Below are 21,410 nucleotides of genomic sequence, written 5' to 3'. Positions count from 1 at the left end.
GCACCAACCAGGGATCCAGTTTGTATATACCATTTATAATTCTAGACCTTTTTATATGCGATATGTAGATTTAGAGCTAGGTGGGGGATATCGCCTTCACTGCACCCACCTGCTTTGCTGTTTTTATTGCTTTTGATAATCATGTTTGTAAATCTATTTGGAGAGAACATAATAAAGATGTCTTTTGTATAATAAGTGTTGTTCTACCCTCACCAAAGTCCATTTACTTTAATGAACATGTGTCTGGCGAGAACCTGGACTCTGACGTACTGCAGTGCATGACGAGTTCAGTACCCCCTGGATGATTGCCAGTAGTGTCGCAGAGCAAGGAGTGACCACCCGAAAATCACACAGAATCTTACACTATAGGATTTGTGGTCGCAAGTTGCAGACTGCACATGACCATGAGCACAATACAAAAGCCGCGTGACCGTGTGAGAGCTTGTTTATTGTTCTGGGGCGAGTTGTAGTTTTAATTAATTTTGAATTGTCATTTTTAGGGATGAACAAAACAAAATAACAATATTTATAAAAATAAAACTGTAATATTTTAGAGTTAAAGTGTGAAATGTCCTCCCAGTGACCACATAACCTAAGTTTTGTTCCCTATTTTTCTCTTGGTAGGAAAAACAACAATTCTGAAGAAGATTCTTTTTTGTGCATCTTTTGCAATAACAATTATATTAATCTTCACCATGACCTGGTAAGTGAACCCTAAAAAATCCATAAAAAGCAATCACCACATTATTAATATTAACAGAAATACTACAATAACCAATGTCAAGTTACATAGTGAAGTATTACATGAGCAAGAATATAACTACTATAATACTGCCTCCTATGTATGAGAATATAACTACTATAATACTGCCCCCTATGTACAAGAATATAACTACTATAATACTGCCTCCTATGTACAAGAATATAACTACTATAATACTGCTCCTATGTACAAGAATATAACTACTATAATACTGCTCCTATGTACAAGAATATAACTACTATAATACTGCCTCCTATGTACAAGAATATAACTACTATAATACTGCTCCTATGTACAAGAATATATCTACTATAATACTGCCTCCTATGTACAAGAATATAACTACTATAATACTGCCTCCTATGTACAAGAATATAACTACTATAATACTGATCCTATGTACAAGAATATAACTACTATAAAACGGCATCCTATGTACAAGAATATAAGTACTATAATACTGCTCCTATGTACAGGAATATAACTACTATAATACTGCTCCTATGTTGTCACCACCAGACATCTGAGAAGCTCTGACAGACGTTCTTCTGAACCTCCTCCTTGAGGTTCCTTCTGTTTTGCTTTCATTTTCTCATCTCGTTAGCCTCTCTCAGCTGTCATGTAGTTGCACTGATTGCATCCCTTTAAATCCCTTCCCATACTGCATCACTTTGCGGTTTATATTCCTTCCTGGAGTGTGTACATGCTGGATGCTACTACTGAGTCTTCTACAGATATGTTTTGTTCATTCATTTGTGTTTTCCTGTTTGCTGGATGCCAGGTGACCCTGACTCCCTCCGTATCAAGTGTAGGGAGACGGTGGTCGTGTCCCCTCACTATTATAGGGTGTTCAGGTGTTATACAGTCGAGGAACGATGATATGCGATCATCTACCATTGAGATTTTTGCATAGGCTGAGCAGTTAGGGAGAAAGCCAGGTCTGATGAAGGGCTCTCCCTTTTGTTCCTTAGTTTTAGATCCAGTCAGTCGGATCTTCATTTTGTGTCCTCTAGTTTTCTGTACACCGTCCGTGACATTATAAACCGCCAAAACCGTCTCAAGCATGGATCCAGTTTCACTTTTGATTGAACGCTTCCAGGGTCTTTCATTGGAGGTAGCAGATCTCCGCAAAACAGTTTCTCAGTTTCAGATGACCGGTTCAGCTTGCGTTCATGGAGTTTGTTCTGAGCCTAAGATCTCGCTCCCGGATACGTTCTCCGGGCGTAGTGAGAATTTTGTTCGTTTTAGAGAGGCTTGCAAACTCCATTTTCACCTACTTCCCCATTCCTCTGATGATGAGGAGCAGAGGGTGGGGATCATCATCTCGCTGCTCAGGGATAACGCTCAGTCCTGGGCCTTTTCGCTGCCGGTGGGGGCACGGCCCCTCTGTTCAGTGGATGAATTTTTTTTTAGCCCTGGGTCAGATATATGATGATCCGGATCGTATTGCTCTGGCTGAGTCTAGACTACGTCTTTTATGCCAGGGTAAACAGTCCGCAGAGATATACTGTTCAGAATTTCGGAGATGGGCAGCTGATACTGGCTGAAATGATGCTGCACTCCGAAGTAAATTTTGCCATGGTCTTTCAGAGGGATTGAAAGATGCATTTGCCTTTCATGAGAGACCTACCTCCTTGGACTCTGCCATGTCTCGGGTCATTCGTATTGACAGGCGTCTTAGAGAGAGAGGAGAGATCACTCCATCCTGCCATACTCAGTCCAAGGACAGTTTGGCGGTCTCATTCAGTGAACAGGGGTCTCAGTCGCTCTCAATCCCTTCTGAGCAGGGGAACATGCAGCTGGGTTTGCTTGCCTCTGACAATAGAGGATTCAGCTCTCATAGGAAGGTTTGTTTCTGTTGTGGATGCAAATGTTTGTCCCTCTAGGAGATTCAGGCAGTTTTTTGAGAGTAATAAAGAAACAAAAAGAAAAAAATCCTCTAAAAACATTCCATCTGTTACTATTGGCAAGGTTGATGCGGAAATTGAAGGTTTTCCGTTTGCTTGTAGTTCCCGTTTTGTCCTACCTGCCAGGGTGGCGCTAGAGAGCAAGAACATTTTTTTGTGAGATTTTTGTAGCTAGTGGAGCAGCTGTCAATCTCATTGATAATCAATTTGCTATAACTCATGGTTTCCAGGTATGCACTTTGGGAAAGGATATTCCTGTTTTTGCTATTGATTCCGTTCCCACTTTCTCAGAAATCGTTAAAGGGCATAGTTCACAATATCCGTTTGATTGTGAGTGATACTCATGTTGAGGATGTGTCATGTTTCGTCCTAAGCGGGTTGCCTACTCCTCTAGTGTTGGGGCTACCCTGGCTCACTAAACATAACCCCACCATTGACTGGCAAGCGAGGCCAATAAATGGTTGGAGTGACTTTTGCAGAGAGAATTGCCTCACGACATCTGTTTCTGAGGTTTCTACTGAGACTGTACCATCTTTTCTCTCTGAATTTTCGGATGTGTTCTCTGAGAGTGGTGTTCAGGACTTGCCCCCGCACAGGGAGTACGATTGCCCTATTAATCTCACCCTAGGCGCCAAGCTGCCTAAATCTCGTTTATACAATCTCTCCCAACCTGAAAGGGTCGCTATGCGTGCTTATATCTCTGAGAGTCTGAGAAAGGGACACATACGACCCTCGAAGTCACCTGTTGCCGCTGTTTTTTTCTTTGTTAAGAAAAAAGATGGTTCTTTAAGACCATGTCTGGATTTCAGGGAGCTGAACAGTATCACAATTCGTGACCCTTATCCGCTTCCTCTCATCCCAGACCTGTTTAACCAGATTGTTAGGGCTTAAGTTTTTTCCAAGTTGGATCTAAGAGGGGCATACAACCTGGTCAGGGTCAGAGAAGGAGACGAATGGAAGACAGCCTTCAATACCCCTGAGGTCCATTTTGAGAATTTGGTTATGCCTTTTGGTTTGATGAATGCTCCAGCCGTCTTTCAGCATTTTGTGAACAGCATTTTTTATCATTTAATGGGGAAATTTGTATTAGTGTATCTAGATGACATTTAGATTTTTTCTCCTGATTTCAAAACTCATAAGGAACACTTACGTCAGGTCTTGCTCATCCTGCAGGAGAATAATTTGTACGCTAAACTGGAAAAATGTGTGTTTGCGTTTCCAGAAATTCAATTTCTGGGGTTTCTTCTCTCCGCTTCTGGTTTTCGCATGGACCCCGAGAGGGTCCGCGCTGTGCTTGAGTGGGAGCTTCCTGAGAATCAGAAGGCACTGATGCGTTTTTTGGGTTTTGCCAATTATTACAGGAAGTTTATTTTGAATTATTCCTCTGTTGTTAAACCACTCACTGATATGACTAGAAAGGGGGTAGATTTTTCCTCCTGGTCGGTAGAGGCGCGTAAGGCCTTTTCTAATATCAAGGAGAGTTTTGCTTCCGCTCCCATCTTGGTACAACCTGATATTTCTCTACCCTTCATAGTTGAGGTTGATGCTTCTGAGGTGGGTGTGGGTGCGGTCTTGTCTCAGGGTCCCTCTCCTGCCAAATGGCGACCGTGTGCCTTTTTCTCGAAGAAACTCTCCTCCGCAGAGAGAAATTACGATGTGGGAGATAGGGAGTTGTTGGCCATCAAGTTAGCTTTTGAGGAATGGCGCCATTGGCTAGAGGGAGCCAGACACCCTATTACCGTGTTTACTGACCATAAGAATCTGGCCTACTTGGAGTCAGCCAAGCGTCTGAACCCGAGACAGGCCAGATGGTCTTTGTTCTTTTCAAGGTTTAATTTTGTTGTCACGTTCCGCCCTGGGGTTAAGAATGTGAAGGCGGATGCCCTGTCACGTTGTTTTCCGGGAGGTGGGAATTTTGAAGACCCGGGTCCCATTTTGGCTGAAGGTGTGGTGGTCTCTGCTCTTTATCCTGAATTGGAGGCAGAGGTTCAGGTAGCCCAGTCAGAGGCTTCTGATCTTTGTCCTCCTGGGAGGTTGTTTGTGCCTCTCGCTTTAAGACACAAGATTTTTAAGGAGCACCACGATACTGTCCTTGCTGGGCACCCGGGGGCAAGAGCCACAGTGGATCTCATTGCTTGGAGATTCTGGTGGCCGGAGCTTCGTAAGTCGGTTGATGGTTTTGTGGCAGTCTATGAGACCTTCGCTCGTGCCAAAGTCCCTCACTCACGCCATCAGGTCCTCTCCTTCCGTTACCCATTCCTTCCCGTTCTTGGACACATCTGTCCATGGACTTCATTACGGATCTGCCTCGTTCCTCGGGGAAGACTGTGATTCTGGTGGTGGTGGACCGTTTTAGCAAAATGGTGCATTTCATTCCATTTCCTGGCTTGCCCAATGCTAAGACGCTGGCGCAGGCATTTATTGATCACATTGTCAAATTGCATGGTATTCCTTCAGACATAGTCTCTGATAGGGGCACACAGTTTGTTTCCAGATTCTGGAAGGCTTTCTGTTCTCGCTTGGGGGTTCGGTTGTCATTCTCTTCTGCTTTCCACCCGCAGTCGAATGGCCAGACAGAGCGCGTCAATCAGAATCTGGAGACATATCTGCGCTGTTTTGTGGCGGAGAATCAGGAGGATTGGTGTATTTTTTGTCCCTTGCTGAGTTTGCTTTAAATAACCGTCGTCAGGAGTCCTCTGATAAGTCACCATTTTTTGGTGCATATGGGTTTCATCCGCAGTTTGGGACATTCTCTGGAGAGGGGTCTTCTGGTTTACCTGATGAGGACAGATTCTCCTCGTCTTTGTCATCTATTTGGCAAAAGATTCAGGATAATCTAAAGAGCATGAGTGAGAGATATAAGCGTGTGGCTGGATAAGAGACGTGTGCCTGGTCCGGACCTGAATGTTGGTGATCTGGTGTGGTTGTCTACTAAGAATATCAAATTGAAGGTTCCCTCCTGGAAGTTGGGTCCTAAGTTTATTGGGCCTTACAAAATCTTGTCCGTCATCAATCCTGTTGCCTACCGTCTTGATCTTCCTCAGACTTGGAAGATCCATAATGTTTTTCATAAGTCCTTATTAAAACCTTATGTCCAACCCATTGTACCCTCGTCTTTGCCTCCTCCTCCGATTGTGGTTGATGGTAATCTTGAATTTCAGGTCTCTAGGATTGTGGATTCTCGTGTTGTCCGCGGTTCTCTCCAGTACCTCGTTCATTGGGAGGGTTATGGTCCTGAGGAGAGGATGTGGGTCCCAGTGACGGACATTAAGGCCACTCGTCTCATCAGGGCTTTCCATAGGTCCCATCCTGAGAGGGTGGGCTCTGAGTGTCTGGAGTCCACTCGTAGAAGGAGGGGTACTGTCACCACCAGACATCTGAGAAGCTCTGACAGACGTTCTTCTGAACCTCCTCCTTGAGGTTCCTTTTGTTTTGCTTTCATTTTCTCATCTCGTTAGCCTCTCTCAGCTGTCATGTAGTTGCACTGATTGCATCCCTTTAAATCCCTTCCCATACTGCATCACTTTGCGGTTTATACAACTTCCTGGAGTGTGTGTGCATGCTGGATGCTACTACTGAGTCTTCTACAGATAAGTTTTGTTCATTCATTTGTGTTTTCCTGTTTGCTGGATCCCAGGTGACCCTGACTCCCTCCGTATCAAGTGTAGGGAGCCGGTGGTCGTGTCCCCTCACTATTATAGGGTGTTCAGGTGTTATACAGTCGAGAAACGAGGATATGCGATCATCTACCATTGAGATTTTTGCATAGGCTGAGCAGTAAGGGAGAGAGCCAGGTCTGTTGCAGGGCTTACCCTTTGGTTCCTTAGTTTTGGATCCAGTCAGTCGGATCTTCATTTTGTGTCTTCTAGTTTTCTGTACACCTTCCGTGAGATATGTACAGGAATATAACTACTATAATACTGCCTCCTATGTACAAGAATATAACTACTATAATACTGCCTCCTATGTACAAGAATATAACTACTATAATACGGCCTCCTATGTACAAGAATATAACTATGCAAAAATGAAGATAAGCAAAAGGTCCAGCTTCCAAAATGGATACTTTATTCCAGCAGTAAAATTTCCATACACAGGACAGTAGTACACGATCTAAGCTTTTCGGACCTAAAAATGACGGCCCTTACTACTTTTGACAAGTGCACCTTAAAATCCTACTCCAGATAAAGCCCCGCTAGACCAATCCAAACAGAGGATTAGTTCCCGTGGTTCACCCAGGGTGGGAAGAAAAGATCAAACTAACTCCTCAAAATAATATTAACCCCATATGTGCAAAAGACAAAATCTATAAAGAGACTAAAAGTAAGCCTATACATAAATAGCAATAGATAAACAGGAGGGCAGTGTATTTCCCGCTAGTATTGTAGAATTAAGTCGTGACTTTTATTTAAACCTATAGGAAAACAAGTTCCCAACTCATATATCCAAAAGGCTTCCCGACTAAGGAGCTTTCTTTTGTGATCACCTCCTCTAATAGGTGCAATGCCTCTTTCTATTCCCTGGACGATCAAGCTCGACGTACTACTGTGATGTACGACAGCGAAGTGTGTACTTGCTGCAAACACATTTCGCGTTTTTTAATGCGGTATATCCGATATGTGTTCCTCGTTTTAATTGAGTTAGATGTACACCCCACATATTGGAGGCTGCACGCTGTACATGTGATGAGATAGACCGCGTGTTCTGTATTACAGTTTAGGTATGACTGGACATTCTAAATCTTCTCACTAACCGTAGAGGTGTAAGTATTTCCCATTAGCATATCATTGCACCAAATACATTTATTATGACCACATTTATAGCTACCTTCATATTGTAACCAGGTAGGTTTTATAATAGGGTGTTCACAGAATAAACTTGCATTTGACCTCGAACAGTTCCGTCACGCCCTAATTATTTCCCCATTAGGTATATTGCGTGTAACATGGGGTGGATGGCAAGATGTTGCCAGAAGTGTAGTATTACCTGCTGTCTCCTTTCAATACGTTATGTAGCATACTCTTGAGTTTAAATCATCACCTGTCATCCTAAGATCCAAAAAGGAGATGGAACCAACATCAGAATGTAGAGGGAACATAAACAACTCACATCTATATGGCGGGGTGGGAAAAACTGCTCCTGTTTGTTAATTCTAATCCCTATGTCCATGCCAAAAATGGTACGGAAGATATATTGACGACTTGTTTGTCTGGGCAGATGATATTTCACATATATCGGGTTTTAACAGTTAAGTTCCCTCTCCTTTAGCCTACATTCTGATGCTGGTGTCACAGGACGCCGGCGGCATGTTTCTCTTCTCCTGCGCCGCCGGCACCCTGGTTTGACACGGCGCAAGACACGCACGCCGTGTCCTGCTGTAGCGCCGAGCCGCTCGGTGTCTTGGTTGCTGGGGTAACGGGGGGTGCATGCTTCCTCTCTGTGCGGCCAGCGTCCCCCATTCCCATAGTAATGTTCAAGGGGCTGAGCGCCGAGCTCGGCTTCAGACATGGGGGGAGGTCATGTGGTGCTGGCCACGTCACATGACCCCTGCCCTTCGGTATATAAACAGGCAACCTGCTAGCCACAGGTTGCCTGTGATTAATTGTCCTAGGCTTTTTGTATTTGTGTTCCCTGCGCTATCTGGATTTGGACCCGTGCCTGTTTTTTGAGCCGCTACTGTCTTACTTCTAGTTCTTGACATGACCTCTTGGCTTGACCTTCGGCTTGTTACCTGACCTGCTCTAGTTCGTTCCTGTGGTACTTTATTACTCTCCTGGTATTTGACCCTGGCTTCTTCTGACTATTCTCTGCTTACCCCATTGTACTTCGTCGCTCTCTTGTTTTTGACTCGGTCTGTTCACTATCTGTTGTTTGTCCTGTCTGTCCTCCCAGCATGTATTCTAAGCTAGGGACTGCCGTCCAGTTGTCCCCTGTCATCAGGACTTGCCAAGCAAGTAGGCAGGGCCAGGGGTGAGGCTGGAGCGCAGTGGTCACTATCCTCCCCCCTATGTGTGTGTATGTGACCGTGACAGCTGGTACCATCTCCTTTTTGGATCTTAGGATGACAGGTGATGATTTAAACTCAAGAGTATGCTCCATAACGTATAGAAAGGAGACAGCAGGTAATACTTCACTTCTGGCAACATCTTGCCATCCACCCCATTTTACACGCAATATACCTAAGCGGGAAATAATTAGGGCGTGACGGAACTGTTCGAGGTCAAATGCTCAGTCCAAGTTTATTCCGTGAACGCCCTATTATAAAACCTGCCTGGTTACAATATAAAGCTATAAATGTGGTCATAATAAATGTATTTGGTGCAATTATATGTTAATGAGCAATACTTACACCTCTACAGTTAGTGAGAAGATTTAGAATGTCAAGTCATACCGAAACTATAATACAGAACACGTGGTCTATCTCACCACATGTACAGCGTGCAGCCTCCAATATGTGGGGTGTACATCTAACTCAATTAAAACGAGGGTACGGAAACACATATCGGATATACCGCATCAAAAAACGGGAAATGTGTCTGCAGCAAGTACACACTTCGCTGTCGTACATCACGGCAGTACGTCGAGCTTGATCGTCCAGGGAATAGAAAGAGGCATTGCACCTGTGAGAGGAGGTGATCACAAAAGAAAGCTCCTTAGTCGGGAAGCCTTTTGGATATATGAGTTGGGAACTTGTTTTGCTATAGGTTTAAATAAAAGGCACGACTTAATTCTACAATACTAGCGGGAAATACACTGCCCTCCTTTTTATCTATTGCTATTTATGTATAGGCTTACTTTTAGTCTCTTTATAGATTTTGTCTTTTGCACATATGGGGTTAATATTATTTTGGGAAGTTAGTTTGATCTTTTGATCCCACCCCGGGTGAACCACGGGAACTAATCCTCTGTTTGGATTGGTCTAGCGGGGCTTTATCTGGAGTGGGATTTTAAGGTGCACTTGTCATGAGTAAGGACCATAATTTTTAGGTCCGAAAAGCTTAGATCGTGTACTACTGCTGGAATAAAGTATCAATTTTGGAAGCTGGACCTTTTGTCCATCTTCATTTTTGCATGTTGTACAGCCGAGTCCAGGCTATGTCCATGCTTCCTGATTGCCGGGTGCAGGTGAGCGCTGCTTCTATTCTGTTTGCTAAATATACATAAGAATATAACTACTATAATACTGCTCCTATGTACAGGAATATAAGTACTATAATACTGCCTCCTATGTACAAGAATATAACTACTATAATACTGCTCCTATGTACAGGAATATAAGTACTATAATACTGCCTCCTATGTACAGGAATATAACTACTATAATACTGCTCCTATGTACAGGAATATAAGTACTATAATACTGCCTCCTGTGTACAAGAATATAACTACTATAATACTGCTCCTATGTACAAGAATATAACTACTATAATACTGCTCCTATGTACAAGAATATAACTACTATAATACTGCTCCTATGTACAAGAATATAACTACTATAATACTGCTCCTATGTACAAGAATATAACTACTATAATACTGCTCCTATGTACAAGAATATAACTACTATAATACTGCTCCTATGTACAAGAATATAACTACTATAATACTGCTCCTATGTACAAGAATATAACTACTATAATACTGCTCCTATGTACAAGAATATAACTAGTATAATACTGCCCCCTATGTACAAGAATATAACTGCTATAATACTGCTCCTATGTACAAGAATATAACTACTATAATACTGCCTCTTATGTACAAGAATATAACTACTATAATACTGCCTCCTATGTACAAGAATATAACTACTATAATACTGCTCCTATGTACAAGAATATAACTACTATAATACTGCCTCCTATGTACAAGAATATAACTACTATAATACTGCTCCTATGTACAAGAATATAACTACTATAATACTGCTGCTATGTACAAGAATATAACTACTATAATACTGCCTCCTATGTACAAGAATATAACTGCTATAATACTGCTCCTATGTACAAGAATATAACTACTATAATACTGCCTCCTATGTACAAGAATATAACTACTATAATACTGCCTCCTATGTACAAGAATATAACTACTATAATACTGCTCCTATGTACAAGAATATAACTACTATAATACTGCTGCTATGTACAAGAATATAACTACTATAATACTGCTCCTATGTACAGGAATATAACTACTATAACACTGCTCCTATGTACAGGAATATAACTACTATAATACTGCTCCTATGTACAGGAATATAACTACTATAACACTGCTCCTATGTACAGGAATATAACTACTATAATACTGCTCCTATGTACAAGAATTATAAGTATGTCATTGTATAAGATGCAGTATGTGTCAGACAATACATAATATAAGGAGAAGTAATGACTCCGCTGTTTCACCGTTTAGGGGACATATGGACATTTGGGACTGGCGCACAATCACCTTAACATCCTGCAAACAAAATGGGTGAGTACATTTGTATATTAATTCTTGCACTGTATTTTACAATGACTGAAGACCACAATTTTAGGGTTTGAACCTTGGTGGTTCTTGTGATTTCTGATATTGGGGGGAGGGGGGGGGGCAGGCAACTATTTTTTTTATTTCCTTCCATTTTCAAAATGTCTTATTTTTGTGTCACAGGGAAAACAAATCATTGATCTCCAGTCACCGGCAGAAACCTATGATTGACAGGTGAGATGATGACTACTCCTAAGGTTGCATTCACAGGACCGTATGTATTTTGCGTATCAGCAAAAAATATGAATGACAGCTGTGTGACGTCTGCGTTGCGGCCGTCTTTATTTGCGGATCCATTATAACAATGCCAAGTGATCCCACACTCGCATATCCCGAGGAGCTCTTTTCATCGCCATTCCTTGATTTGGCCCTCTCGCTAAGCCTGCTTGAAGAGGGACATTAGGAGATCTCATGCACTGATTCCTAAACTCTTGAGCATCCACAGTGAGAAAAAGATGACGGTGGGGAACGGCAATGATGATGAGACACAGTTGCCAATAAGTCAACGGCAATTAGTGTCTCAAGAGGTTGATGATGAGGAGGAGACACAGTTGTCAATAAGTGAGGTTCTTGGTAGGTCAACAAGTCAGGAGGATGACCAGAGTGAGGAAGTGGAAGAGGAGGTGGTGGACGATGAAATCACTGACCCAACCTGGGAAGGTGGCAAACTAAGCGAGGACAGCAGTACAGAGGGGGAGGGATCCGCAGCACCGCAACAGGCTGGAAAAGGCAGTAGGGTATCAAAAGGTAGAAGGCGGGCCACACCAAATAGGCCCGCAACTGTTCCTCGGAGCATCCCCTTTTGGCAATCTCCCTTGCCAAGAGGTAGGTGTTTTTTCAGGAAAGTGCGGATAATAAAAAAATTGTCATTTGCAACCTGTGCCGTACCAAAATGAGCAGGGGCGTGAACACTAGCCACCTCACCACCACCAGCATGATCTGTCACATGGCATCAAAGCACCCTAATAGGTGGGCCGAACGCCTGGGTCCACAATCAGTGTCTGCAGGTCACACCACTGCCTCCTCTTCCCCTCTGTTATGTGCTGACCAATCCCCTGTCCAAGACGCAGGCCCGGATGCCTCCTGCCCTGCACCTGGACCTTTGCAAGCACCATCAGCTAGCACATCCACTTCCGCATCCCAGCGCAGCGTACAGATGTCCATACCCCAGGCCTTTGAACAAAAGCGTAAATACCAAGCCACCCACCCACAGGCCATAGCACTAAATGTGCACCTTTCCAAATTGCTGGCCCTGGAAATGTTGCCATTTAGGCTTGTTGATACTAAGGCTTTCCGTAGCCTGATGGCGGTGGCCGGTGCCCTCGTTACTCAGTCCCCAGCCGTCACTATTTTCCTTGTGTGCCGTCCCCGCCTTACACCAGCATGTGTCCCGAAACATCACCCGTGCCCTGACCAACGCAGTTATTGGGAAGGTCCACTTAACGACTGACACATGGACAAGTGCTTTCGGCCAGGGACGCTACATTTCCCTGACGGCACACTGGGTGAATGTTGTGGAGGCTGGGAGCGAGTCGTACCCTGGGATGGCAGAGGTGCTACCGACGCCAAGGATTGCAGGCCCTACTTCCGCCACCACCTACATTAGTGGCTTCAACCCCACCCCCCACCCTCTTCTCCTCCTCCATTTCCACCTCTGAATTCTCATCTTGCAGCACCAGTCAGTCCAAAAAATTCTCAGCTTTTATTTACATTTGAGCGAAAAGTGTCCAGTCCAAAATTATTCCTACCCTTCTCAATAATCAATAGAAAAGCCTTTCTTGGGTATTACAGCGATCAGACGCTTCCTATAAACTCCACTGGTATTTTTGCCTATTCATCCTTAGCAATGAGCTTCAGATCTTTCAGGTTAGAGGTTCAGGTTCTTGCCGTCACCCTGATCTTTAGCTCCCTCCACAGATTCTCCATTGGATTCCAGTCTGGACTCTGGCTGGGCCTCTCCAAGACGTTAATGTTGTTGTCTGCTAACCATTTCTTCACCACTTTTGCTGTGTGTTTTGGGTCATTGTCATGCTGAAATGTCCACTGGTGCCCAAGGCCAAGTTTCTCTGCAGACGGCCTGAAGTTGTCGGTGAGAATCCTCATGTATTGCTCTTTTTTCATGGTGCCGTTTACTGTGATTAGGTTCCATGGACCATCGGCTGAAAAACACCCCCAAAGCATTAGGTTCCCACCACCATGTTCGACAGTGGCGATGGTGTTCTTTGGGTTGAAGGATTCTCCTTTTTTACACCAAATGAAGGAAGAAACATCATTGTAACCAAACAATAAAATTTTTACGAAATTTGGCACACAGGTACATCAGGTGTCTGGGAAGGTTTTAGAGTGGGTCTCAGCTCTCTAGGACGTACCGTTCCTGAGATATTCCCAAAAAATGCATTAGCCAATAGAAGCCTGGTCACATGACCCTTATCAGCCAATAGAAGCTCGCAGGCCCTACAGCCTCCACATACACAGTTTTACTCCAGGTTTCCATAACAACCCAGCCATTTATCTTCACTGCTGTAGGAGAGCTTTGAAGGAAATCTGTCACCAGGATAATCGCTATTGAAGTAAAGTCCTGGCCTAATAGCACTCAGTGCCTTATTTCCAGATGTGCCCTTGTTCCAGCAATAGATGTTTTTATCCTCTGAAAATCCAGTTTATTTGGTATGCAAATGAGCCAGTAAGGTGCCCACTCTTGCAGGAAGGAGCCCAGACAGCTAAAGGCTCAACAGTACAGGTGTTTTCGCATGTGGCAAAACCCTTAATCAGTGATGGTCAGTTCGCAGTGTTCGCCAGCAAACACATGCGGGCTGCCATCTTTAGTAAGGTAGACTCACCCGTCCGGCGATGCACAGGTGAGCCCTTACCTGTGCCTGTGCCGGGAGCCGGTCTGAAATCAAATGGAGTCACCGGGAGCAGGCAGTTCTGAGAACAGCCACCGGGGGCCTTCATCGGGCTGTTCTCGGAACTGCCTGCTCCCAGTGACTGCATTTGATTTCAGTCCAGCTCCCGGCACAGGCACAGACAAGGGCTCAACTGTGCATCGCCAGACGGGTGAGTCTACCTTACTAAAGATGGCAGCCCGCTGGTGAACACTGTGTACTGACCATCACTGCCCTTGTTATATTTGTTTATGTATTTTTAAGAAAGGGGGTGAGTTGCATTTTTATATATTTTTTTAAATATTTTTCTCCTTTTTTTACTCTTTTTAAGAGTAAATGTAATACAGAATAGTTCTGCTGCATGCACCTCCTCACACACAGCCCCACTGTACTCATTACATATGCAGTATAGCTCTGCTGCGTGCACCTTAGGGTACGTTCTTCTTTTCCGGCGCTGAGTTCCGTCACAGGAGCTCAATACCGGAAAAGAACTGATCAGTTTTATCCCCAGGCATTCTGAATGGAGAGTAATCAGTTCAGGAGGCATCAGGATGTCTACAGTTCAGTCTTTTTGACTTTTCAGGACGGAGATAATACCGCAGCATGCCAGATCCAGCATTAAAAATACTGCAATGCCGGATCTGTCGCAGACCGGTAAAAATGTGAAAAAAATATATAACAGATCCGTCTACAAAGGCTGTCCATTTACATGCAGATTGCCGGATCACTCTGCAAAAAGTGTGAAAGTAGCCTTACCCACACACACAGCTTCACTATACACACATCATATTTAGCTCTGCTGCATGCACCGTCACACACAGCTCTGCTCTACACATTACACATACAGCTCTGCTGCACACACATTTGCACAGCACCACTCTACACATTACACATATAGCTCTGCTCTACACATTACACATACAGCTCTGCTGCATGCACATTTCCCACACACAGCACTGCTGTACACATTACACATACAGCTCTGCTGCACACACATTCGCACAGCACCACCGTACACATTGCATACACATACACTGCGCTGTTTATACAGACAGTTCTTCTGACCAAGTGCAGTGCTGACTCCTCCTTCACACGTGATCATGACATCATCAAAGGTCCTTTATACTACGGTCAGGTCCTGTAGCTCTGCAGGGTCCACCATAACATCTGCCTTTCAGGGGTGTGAGGAGGTGAGTGATTACCGACCGTCCTCACTGAGTCCCACTGCCTGCACCATCCACCGCTGCCTCCACCTCTGTAAGTGACTCACTGTGGGCGCGCGGTAGGTGTGCAGCGCTGAAGCACTCCTTCTCTTCTAGGGGGCCCCGGTCGCAATTGCAACTGCTGCGACCCCTATAGCTACGCCAGTGCCCCTGCCACAATCTGTCCACCCTCAAAAGACGGGCTTAAAACCACGCCCTCTGTTAGGCCACGCCCCCTCCCACTCCTCAGCCGATAGGGATTGAAAAAATGAAATTAAAAATCAACTTCTAGGTCCCGCTAAGCCACGCCCCTGATTCAGTGAGGCCACATATGTGTGTAAAACAGGACACTTTAAACCTCTGCCTATGTATTTGTAATGTATGGTATTTCCTATTATCAGGCTGGCAATGTAGTTGCACCCATTCACTACTAGGTGGTGCTGGCGCCAAGGGGCATACATAGAAATCACTTGGTCCCATAGCAAGAATCTAAATTGGGCCCCCATTCCCTGTTTATAGCTCCTCCCACTACCCATTCCAGGCCCCTCCCTTTGTTCCATGAACTATTCTTGCTGCTGCGTTTTAAAATTGATGCCATCAGGGCCGGATTGGGATTACAAAACATCCCTGGCACACAAAAGAGCTATAATACATGCAATGTGTACAGGTATATAGTATATTCCCTAGTGTACTGTTATGTGAGGTATATAGTATATTCCCTATTGTACTGTTATGTGAGGTATATAGTATATTCCCTAGTGTACTGTTATGTGAGGTACAAGGTATAATACATACAGTGTGCACAGGTATATAGTATATACAGCAGTGTACTGATATGTGAGGTACAGGGTATAATAGACGCAGTGTGTACAGATATATTATATAGTATATTCCCTAGTGTACTGATATGTGAGGTATATTCCCTAGTGTACTGTTATGTAAGGTATATAGTATATTCCCTAGTGTACTGTTATGTGAGGTACAAGGTATAATACATACAGTGTGCACAGGTATATAGTATATACAGCAGTGTACTGATATGTGAGGTACAGGGTATAATAGACGCAGTGTGTACAGATATATTATATAGTATATTCCCTAGTGTACTGATATGTGAGGTATATTCCCTAGTGTACTGTTATGTAAGGTATATAGTATATTCCCTAGTGTACTGTTATGTGAGGTACAAGGTATAATACATACAGTGTGCACAGGTATATAGTATATACAGCAGTGTACTGATATGTGAGGTACAGGGTATAATAGACGCAGTGTGTACAGATATATTATATAGTATATTCCCTAGTGTACTGTTATGTGAGGTACAAGGTATAACAAATGCAGTGTGTACAGGTATATAGTATATTCCCTAGTGTACTGGTATGTGAGGTACAAGGTATAATACATGCAGTGTGTACAGGTATATAGTATATTCCCTAGTGTACTGATATGTGAGGTACAAGGTATAATATCATGCAGTGTGTACAGGTATATAGTATATTCCATAGTGTACTGATATGTGATTTACAGGGAGTGGCGAAAATAACCTCGCCACTGGGTTTTTGAGGGGCCTGTTTGCCAGCCTCTTGCCTCAGGATTATGGCCCATACTCACTTTGAAGGAGAAGACAGACCGGCCGCACAGCCAAAATCTGTGGAACTGTTTTGGGCAGGAAAGCCATGCTTGCGGTCGGCCAAATGTGACTTCCATGGAATTCAGGAACCCCTGCTCGGATCTGGGTGATTTTTGGATATGTTGTTCACCCAGATCAGAGCTATCCATGGATGTATAAATTATGGGATATGTGGGGTTTTGAGGTGTTTTCTGTGTTTTCATGTGAAAAATGTGTTTTCTGCCTGTGAGTGATTAAGTTAGCCCATTATGTTTGGTAATTGTATCACAGGCAGACCCCAATGTGTTTTGGTAATTGTATTTTGTTGATTGCGTCAAAGACAATGCCTATTCTGTTATTGTATCACAGGCAATCCCATTGTGTTTATTAATTGTGTCACAGGCAATCCCATTGTGTTTGTTAATTGGGTCACAGGCAATCCCATTGTGTTTGTTAATTGGGTCACAGGCAATCCCATTGTGTTTGTTAATTGCGTCACAGACAATGCCATTGTGTTTGTTAATTGCGTCACAGACAATGCCATTGTGTTTGTTAATTGCGTCACAGGCAATCCCATTGTGTTTGTTAATTGCGTCACAGACAATGCCATTGTGTTTGTTAATTGCATCACAGACAATGCCATTGTTTGTTAATTGCATCACAGGCAATGCCATTGTGTTTGTTAATTGCGTCACAGACAATGCCATTGTGTTTGTTGAATGTATAGTTTTTGTGTTTAAACTGTAAGGATTGGTTGCTATTGTTGTGGAAATTTTATTATGCGGACATTTTATCTTAGGATGTGTGTGTGTGTGTTTTATAGATTGTCATCATGTCTCTCAGTGGTAATGGTAGATTATTGTATACATGTGTTTGTATGGGGTGTGTCCATTGTCTGCACAGCCACATTGGCTGCCCCTCCCTGTCCTTTGATATGTCATCACTTCCTGTATCCTTGTCTTGGGCCAGCCCCTTGTACACCTTTTGTGGTGGTCAATAAAAGACGGATACTGGGCAAGGAGGGGAGAGGAGTTGCTCAGAATTGAATGAAGATGGTAGCAATTGTGTGGTTCTCTGGCTGCGGCCGAGGGAAGATGGAGTTGCCTTTTCCTTACACTAACTATGATGCGGGCTGATTACAACTATTAATATTTTTACCACAACTATGTTATGTCCTCAGTTCCCAACCACAGGGGTGATACCCTTGTTGGAAAATGTGTATATAAGTCAATGCTTGTGTGTTCAATAAATAGTTCCTGTTTTACCCTTCATCATGTTGAGACTGGAGTTTGGGTAACTGATCGACACTGGGGATTTCTATACGCTGAAGATTTGCTATACTCCCCTGGCTATAACTACTAGCTCTTGTAAGAGCTTGTTCATGGTTCCTGCTCTCTGGATTTAGGAGAGGTTTATCCACTGGAAGCTGAAGCCCGGTCTTGGGTCCAGCGTGGGTGGAGGACGGTGAGACCCCAACCAAGATGCGGCGGTTCGTGGGGTCTGTGGTGGTTACAGTGTCGAGCGGAGTGCTTGGAGTCCTCGGGAAGCACTAGGAGCATCCATCAATGGAGTTACCCAGTTGAGGTGCCAGGAGATCCGTTACACAGGGTATAATATATGCAGTATGTACAGGTATATAGTATATTCCATAGAGTACTATGTGAGGTACAGGGTATAAAATATGCAGTGTGTACAGGTATATAGTATATACAGTAGTGTAATATGTGAGGTACAAGGTATAATGGATGCAGTGTGTATAGATATATTGTATATACAACCTGTACTGACATATGAGGTATACTAGATGCAGTGTGTACAGGTATATAGTAAATACAGCAGTGTATTGACAGCTCGTACTTCACATATCAGTACACTGATGTATATACTATATATCTGTACACACTGCATCTAATATACCTCATACCTCACATATCAGTACACTGCTGTATATACTATATATCTGTACACACTGCATCTATTATACCTCATACCTCACATATCAGTACACTGCTGTATATACTATATATCTGTACACACTTCATCTTTTATACCTCACATATCAGTACACTGATGTATATACTATATATCTGTACACACCGAATCTATTATACCTCATACCTCACATATCAGTACACTGCTGTATATACTTTATGTCTGTACATATTACATCTATAATACTGTGTAATATATACAGTGTGTGTGTATATATATATATATATATATATATATATATACATACACACACACACACACAGTACAGACCAAAAGTTTGGACGCACCTTCTCATTCAAAGAGTTTTCTTTATTTTCATGACTATGAAAATTGTAGATTCACACTGAAGGCATCAAAACTATGAATTAACGCATGTGGAATTATATACATAACAAACAAGTGTGAAACAACTGAAAATATGTCATATTCTAGGTTCTTCACAGTAGCCACCTTTTGCTTTGATTACTGCTTTGCACACTCTTGGCATTCTCTTGATGAGCTTCAGGAGGTAGTCCCCTGAAATGGTCTTCACTTCACAGGTGTGCCCTGTCAGGTTTAATAAGCGGGATTTCTTGCCTCATAAATGGGGTTGGGACCATCAGTTGCATTGTGGAGAAGTCAGGTGGATACACAGCTGATAGACTGTTAGAATTTGTATTATGGCAAGAAAAAAGCAGCTAAGTAAAGAAAAACGAGTGGCCATCATTACTTTAAGAAATGAAGGTCAGTCAGTCCGAAAAATTGGGAAAACTTTGAAAGTGTCCCCAAGTGCAGTCACAAAAACCATCAAGCGCTACAAAGAAACCGATCACCGTCCCTCCGTTCGGTCACATCGTAACCTCAGCAAACGACAGAAGTGAAGTTCTCATAAAGACAGAGGTTTATAGGATGTAAGACTTTATAACCCCCCCCAATATAATCTCCTCTGTAACTCAAACCAATTATCTGTCCATAGACAGTCTCCGAAATCACCCCCAATGAGCGGTAAATTCATGAGAAGTGACCCTATATTCCCCCGCGCTGTAACTCTATGGAAAGGTCCATTCAACTCACTGCTGACATCTTGTGGCTGAACAGCTTCACTACATGGTGGATACCGACCTATAAAAAGGAAAACTAATTCTTATCCTACCAGTGAGCACCAGCGCCACCTACTGCTGGAAATAATATCACAGGATCATGTACACCAGCGCCACCTACTGCTGGAAATAATATCACAGGATCATGTACACCAGCGCCACCTACTGGTTAGATATGGCTTTTTCATTTACATCCATTAATCTGCAGGCCAGCAAAAGAGATCTGAAAGACAAGCACAAGCCGTGGCCTGCAGCAGGGAGTGAGCCTGAGGCATCTGGCTCCCGGACGCGGAGTGCCGCTTTAACATGCAGACCGATCAAATACAATGAAATAATGCTGCTGTCCTCTTCTCTGTTTCCAGGATGCTGTACAAGAGACCAGAATCCCTGAACCCTCCGTAAGTTACTCCAAGTGCTTAGAGTCTGATAATCATAGTAATTGATATAAGTAAGAACCGTGTAATACTTTGAGTCACCTGTGGGGGCGCTGCAGAAAACCAGAGCTCTTCTAACACAGACACCTCATGCCCTCTCTTATTCTCACCTATTAACACTTTCTCTGCTTCTCCTTACTGCTGGTGATATCTCTCCAAATCCAGGACCCCCTCAGCAAATCCCCACCATCACCTCCATGTACCACTACAAATCTCTTTCTACAAATTCCTGCAACCCCTTAAACCTAATTACCATTCCTCTGACCCCTGCCCCTTTGGCTCCTCTTGCAGGAGCATTATGGAACGCGCGCTCTGTCCGTAACAAACTGTCGTACATTCACGAACTGTTTATCTCTCAAAACCTTTCCTTTCTGGGTCTCACAGAAACATGGCTGACACCCTCAGACACCTCCTCCCCTACTGCACTCTCTTATAGTGGATTTCAATTCACTCACAACCCCCGCCCCGGCTGCAAACATGGTGGAGGAGTTGGTATTCTCCTACCAGACACCTGCTCCTACAGCCCAACTCCACTGCCACCCTCCATTACGCTCACCTCATTTGAAGTACACTCTGTTCGCATCTACTCTCCCTCCAACCTTCAAGTAGCTGTCATTTACCGCCCTCCAGGCCCAGCAACCATCTTTCTTGACCACTTCAACACCTGGCTACTACACTTTCTTTCTGCCGACATCCCCACTATCATCATGGGTGACTTCAACATCCCTATTGACACCTGCCACTCGGCCGCCTCTAAACTCCTGTCGCTCTCTTCTTCCTTCGGCCTATCACAGTGATCCTCAGCTCCCACCCACAGAGATGGTCACACTCTGGATCTGATCTTTACCCGCTTTTGCTCCCTATCTAACCTTTCTAACTCGCCTCTCCCCCTATCCGACCACAACCTACTCACCTTCTCTTCACTGGTCTCTTCTGCTGCTCCCCCGGTCCACACACTAGCACCCCACCCACCCCCGCAGGAACCTTAAACATCTCGACTT

At 43.7% G+C, this 21,410-nt stretch overlaps 1 long non-coding RNA gene across 1 annotated transcript; it reads left to right on the top strand.

Moving 5' to 3' along the window:
- The first annotated feature begins 682 nt into the window (after positions 1–682).
- Positions 683–20,368, top strand: LOC122946044. The gene is made up of 4 exons (XR_006391207.1): positions 683–703; positions 11,092–11,151; positions 11,329–11,379; positions 20,338–20,368. It is a non-coding gene; the product is annotated as an uncharacterized LOC122946044 (long non-coding RNA).
- The last annotated feature ends 1,042 nt before the right edge of the window (positions 20,369–21,410 follow it).

The sequence above is a fragment of the Bufo gargarizans genome, chromosome 9 (genome assembly GCF_014858855.1).
Source record: "Bufo gargarizans isolate SCDJY-AF-19 chromosome 9, ASM1485885v1, whole genome shotgun sequence".
NCBI lineage: Eukaryota > Metazoa > Chordata > Amphibia > Anura > Bufonidae > Bufo > Bufo gargarizans.
This window is presented reverse-complemented; position numbering and strand designations above follow the sequence as displayed.